Source organism: Chroicocephalus ridibundus, chromosome 1, assembly GCF_963924245.1.
Source record: "Chroicocephalus ridibundus chromosome 1, bChrRid1.1, whole genome shotgun sequence".
In the NCBI taxonomy this organism is placed as follows: domain Eukaryota; kingdom Metazoa; phylum Chordata; class Aves; order Charadriiformes; family Laridae; genus Chroicocephalus; species Chroicocephalus ridibundus.
Window position 1 is genome coordinate 85533366 of NC_086284.1, and position 6324 is coordinate 85539689.

Below are 6324 nucleotides of genomic sequence, written 5' to 3' on the forward strand. Positions count from 1 at the left end.
TAAGCAATTTCTCCGTCTAAAACAAACGTCATGAACGTACCAGTGAACAAATCGCAATGTCTTTTCTGGAGGACCTCCGTCTCATTTCTCTGGAGTTGTTTGCAAAAGTTCTGTTCTCACAGATCACGCCATTTGCACTGTTTTTTTTACCCAAATTAGTATAATTTACAAGCGCAAGACCTTTTTCTGTCCCTGAATATTTGCTCATTTGTCTACAAGTGCAAGTAAGCAGAACTCCCATGCAAAAGTCTAAACTGTGTAAATAAAAATTAAGTTGGGGTTGTTTTCAATTTGTCTACTAGAGCAGAATTTGCATTTGGGTATTTGGAGATACAAAGCTGCTAACCCTGGGCTAATTCTGATCCTAACTGAGCTGAGCCTAAGCAACTGGATTTTACTTGTGTTCCTACCTACAACACATCCAAGAGATACGGAATCATATTTAGGGTTCCTTTGTCCATGTCATTCAAAATAATCAGTTACATTAAAAAATACAAACAGCAGCTGAAAGTCATCCACGAACCCCAGCAGCAGGGAATCTGTGAAGGCAACTGTGGGCACACACGGGTGCACAACTGCTGACGAAACACGGACGAGGACAGGGTCTGCCCCTTCCAGGGCTCTCCCCGCTGGATGCCGTCTGGCTCTTGGGTTTGGCCCTGCATGCTGGATGCAAGCTGACACTTTGGTCTGACTGGAAATTACATTTGTGTCTTAGCCATTGAAATTTCCACATTAAAAATGTTGTGGGAAAAAATGTGTAAATGGAGAAAGTGGTATAAATACTGGTTTTGATGATTAACACGTAAAATGAGGAACGGAAAAACAGTATTTCCCCTTCAGAATTGCTTGAGTTTAGTGGCTAGGTTGCCACATCTTATGTATAATCATATCTTTAACAGTATTAGCAAACATGTCAGCAGTTCCACCACTAAAAGGAACCAGTGTATGCATCCAAATAGGCAATGATAGGGGTTATAAGCAATGAAGCATGAGCTAAGAAAGAGCTTTAAATTCAACCATAGTAAAAAGGAGCCTGCAAGACAGAAATCCCTTAGTCCCTAGCCACTCACGGACAGGGAGACTTTGGCCATTTGATCTTTTGACCAGAAGACATGATGACTGATAGAGTAATCATTTAAATAGTTTAAATAGCTATTAGTTATATATATTTTGGTCATGTTGTGTTACGTAAAGCTCCGCCTGGACAGATGAGCTGTAGCCTGGTCCTCCTGGAGGCTGGTAAGTTTGCACAGAGCACCTATCAGAACCAATAAGCCTGCAGCCCTCCCCATGGGGGTGGACATCCCTGTTCTCCACCACCCTTTCTGAAAGGGAGGCCTCTGAGATGCCCACAGCAGGTTGGTAGCCCACTGGCATCCTTTATCCTGGGTTGTTGGTGTCCTAGTCCACATGTATTTGTATCTCATGGAGTCAATAGACACAGGATTCACAAAAGGAGTTTCTGGTTTGATCACACTTGTCTTCTGCCAGCACCGGGGAGGCAGAGACCACGGCAACACCACAGCAAGCACAGGATCCAGTTGCCACATCCATTCCTCAGAACTGGGGTTCCTTTCAGGGCTACAGGACCACACTCTATAATTTCACTCTTTGGGCATGATTTCTTCTTTGGATCATGATATCTTCCCAAATAACTGTCCCCTGGGCTGGTCCTGAAGTCTTTGCTTAGTCAGAGTTCCTGCAATGATTCCCCCATCTTTGTTCCAGCTTGGAAATGTCTTACATTACAAAATCCTACCTGTCTGCTAACACACTGGAGAAAAGTGACCCTTACCCGGGATGTAGCCATCCCATTTTTTGGTGCAAGCAGAATTTCTTCAGGTGTTAATAGTCTTAGCAATAATTCTACCCAAAATTAAGCATTCAGCTGGCTCTGGCTCTTTCTGGTAAGAGTACGAGGTTAGAAGACAGCAGAGTAAATTACTTCAAATCTACAAAAAGTTCATAAAATTAAACAAATTTTCACACAAAATCTTCACATGAGGATACTGCTTTTATTTCAAAATACATTTTATCCTATCTTTGCATCCTAAAGGGCCTGCAGGCATAGGCTGTGTTGAGCCCTTTGGTGGGGAAATCAGGGAATCGGTAAGTGACAAGATGACATTTTTACCTCTATGCACACACTGGGGTAAAGCCTCCATTTGATAGATTTGCTGGAATCCCTGGAACCACGTGGTTCAGTCTCCCCCAAGCCCTGTTGACCCATCTACATCGCTATCTTGCACACCAATGTTTGCAGGGTTAGGACTGTGCAGAGGGAGGCCAGCACAGGTCCCTTTGTCCATTAGGATTTAGGTGGGGCATGGAGATCTGCCCAGATTTGGGATTATTTTCATACTATAAATATGTGTGTGTGAGTATTTGTATATGTATATGTGTGTGTGTTTGTGTACATACATATATACAGACAGATATATATGTATATTTGTGTGTGTGTGTCTAGGTCTGTCTACACATGTATAACCAAATTACATCTTCTAGTCATTTTATTTAAAACCAAGTTTCTCCCATCACATGGTGGGAGAGCAGGAAAAGTACCTGCTCAGGGACCTATTAGAAGTGAATGCCTTAGCCAACATCCAGAACAGTGCAGTTTCCTCTGGAGTTATTAAGAGACACGATGGTCTACTTGGATTTACAAGCTGACCCCAAAGAACTGAAGGAAACATTGGCTCATGCTCTCTCTCTTCAACTGGCAGTTGCGGTGGCGGTTTCCAGGTTTTGCCACTTCTGAAAATGCTTTGTGGTCCTCACCCATGATGAATGAGATTTTATTTTTAAATCATAGGTCCATAAATATTTTTCATGCAGTTTGTGAAAATGCAGGTTCCTGGGTTTACCCACCCTTTTCATTTGTCCCATGTGGTGTCCACTACAGCCTCTCTCCAGCACAGGCACACCTTCTCCTCAAACAATTATTTTCTATTTGGCCAGATTTCACCTTCCAACAATTTTCTGTCACATACATTAACAAGGTTGGTACTTTTTACAGTTGTAAGTCTAGTTTTAAATTCTGCTGAGTTTGTAGTAGAGGCACAATAAGTAAAAAGACTGAATTAGCAACACAAAGAACAGAGTGAGAAAGAAAGAAACACCACTCTTCATCCCAACTGCAAAATTGCATTCCTTTCTCTTTGCTGTGATTTTCCCAACAACAGTATGGACAGCCAGGAAATCAGCATGTGGGGTTCCTAAAGCCCCTATTATAAGACATGTGCCATTATCTCCCAAGATTAAATAGCCTTATTGGTTATACCTGCATTGGCCATGAAGTGCGAGTCCCTGGAGCAGTGAGCTCTAGGGAGCTTCAGAGGGAAGGTTCAAGCCCTGAAATATTGCTTCAGTGTGAGCACAAGCACTCCTTCGCCTCATTTGCAAGTGTGGGGCGTGCTCAGAGCTGAGAATGTAGACGCCTTCTCTGCTGACCAAGAGTTGTGCTCCTCTGAATTATACTGTAGATGCTCTTATGCTGATATGCAGCCTGATTACAGCAGGGAGTAGCTAGAAAACACAAAGGTCAAGAGATTGAGGGACACTAATTGTCTCTTGAGCTCTTGCTTCAGCTAGTAATTCAGACAGAACTACAGAGGCAGTGTGCTAGCTTTGGTCTGGTGTGGCAAATAGTATTATTTACCATAATATTATTTTACCATCTAAAGCTATTTGTTTCTTAAGCATCATTTCATTATGAATGGCATCATCGAGCTAAATGGAACTCCTCAAATAAAACATCCCAAAGTCAGGGATGTATAGGGTCTATACAGCCTTGCTGGCTGCCAGGAATACACAATAAAGCTTTGATCCATTTAAATTCCAAATCTTTTTTGGAAGCAAGCAGAAAATTCTCCAGTAACAAGGGAACATGTTTTAACACCAACCTGGATCTCAAGATAAACAGCGCACAACTTCAAATACAGATCAGAAACAGCTTACACAACACAGAGACACACCAGAGCTTTTAGTCATTACAATACTGTTTTCCATTTAAATAGCATCTACATCCCTAAGTTCTACATAAAGAGCTAGCTACAGAAATCATTTCATTGTTATTCAAATGCAACCACCCTCAGTAGATAAAAATGCATGGTAAAGTTGAGCCTACAACACTCAATATTACTTTTTCTGTTTACAGCGTATCTTCTAAATGGAATCACATTTTTTTCTCCTTCAAAAAAATAAACTTTTGTAAGTAATTCAATGAAATGTTCTACTATCTTGATTTTTTCTCGCACTCATTAATCATTTTTTAAAGAGTGCATATCAGTTATTCATCACAGAAAATACTTCATTATTTTGGACAAGTATAACACTTTTTTAATATTATAAGCACAAATATTGCTACAAACAGTAAAAACTCACTGCTGGTAAACCTATCTTGGCATGCAAATTTAGCATTGGTTTCTGAAGATACAAACCACAAAATTACAGAAAATGATTGGAAAATTGGACACAAAACATGGGATTTGTTCAATTTAACTTCAGAATCAGAGCCAGAAATCCTAGCTTTCCTTTAGAGCTAATGAAAAGAAACAGGCATTTTAAGACCATGATTCATCTGACCTATTTTAGATGTCTGCTCTGAGAGGACATGCTTTGGGCCTTTAGAGTCAGCCTTCACGGACTCTAAAAGGGAGCCCTAAATGATGAGCAGAGATGTAGGTGTGTACATTTAATCAGCTGAAACACACCTTAAAAATATGGTTAAAATCACAGCCAAGTGACCCGGGTCTGACCACCCGTCGGCACTGTTATGCACTTTGTGCTGCCCGGCCTCTGGTTACAACAGCTCGGGGTGAGAGGTCTTCACTCCAGCAGAAGGCCAGGATTCTCCAATGCCTGAACCACAAAACCTTGACTTTGGGGCACCTACACCTCAGAAAAGAGGATTTTGACAGACAGCTCAGGTAGATTTAGCTGCAGTGGTCTAAGCTGTTGCCCTCTGCCCCATTCCCCACACCCTTACTTGGGTTGGCAGCACAACCTGGTGCCGCGACTGTCTTAGTCCATTGTGTTAGCTCAAAACACCATAAAGGAAGTTTTCTTCTCCAGCCTGTAAACTTTTGCCCAGAGACACCAGCACATGTCACAGTCTCCTCTAAGGCAGTAATTTCCAGCTGACAAGCAAGGCAAACATCTGGGATAGCCACATTTTAAATCACAGCAGTTAAATCTGCCAGAGCTTCTCCACAGGAGTACTAAATCACTGGCGCCATTTCCGGAGGTACCTGGGTTTTCTTTGGAAAGCTGCTGTGAAATCTCTGAGCAGACACAGAGCGAAAAAGTTCTCCCTTGGAGAAATTTGTAATATTGTCCAGTTCTTGTATCCTTAACTTCCTTTCCTCAAATCGAGTCTGTCCTCCAGAGGCTTTCCTTCTCTTACAGTTGTTCTGAGCGTGCCAATGTTTTCATTTTCCCTTCCTCTCACCCTCACAGCAACTTCCCTTTGCAAACATCCCGTCAGTCCCTGGTTGGAGGCCAGACAGATTTCGGCAAGTAACTGTTGTTCCCTTATACAGGCTGGCAGTTTTGCTTAACAAGAGAGTCTCTAAATCAAAGCCAACAAACCTTGAAGGAAGTAGCAGACACATCTTGGTGTCAGTAGCACCTGGATCTGTGCTTTAAGTCATTACAGACCTAGAGAAGCCCCAAGATTTCCCAGGAAGCAGGACAAACGTAGGATGAGAGCTTGCATACAAGTTTCTTGTATTTTCTACGGGGCAAAGAGGGGATTAGGGGAATCCTCCCCACAGAGAGAAAAGCAGCAATACTCCATTTTTCACCATCTGGTGCCAAATGTCTCTCGGTGAACACCTGCGTAAGCGTCTTCATATACTACAAAATAAATCTTGACATTGCTTTCAGAGCTGTCTTTAAAACTTGTACATCACCAATCACCATCCATGCAAAAACAATCCAAACCTTGAAAGCTTTTTTTTTTTTTCTTTCAAATCATCATGATTCCAACCCTTTCTTGGGATTTTTTTGCCCTGTCTCGTGGGTTGTATTCATGGTTTGTCAACACTGCCAGGTTACTAGTGTGGTGAAATGCTCTCATGTGACAAGTACGTACCAGTAAGCAGACAGTAGGTGTAATGATAGCTAAAATCTCAACCTAGTACTTGAGAGTTGTGGTGTTTTTTTACTAGTCTCCTAGAATCTGGCTAACTGTAAGGTAGTCTTGTCCAATACCAAATTTAAGTGGAATCCAAATCCAGGCATAGAGCACATTTCAATTTCTCTCTCCTCCTCTTTTCTAACTTCTCATTATTAATTTTGCAAAACAGTGGGAATTCTTTG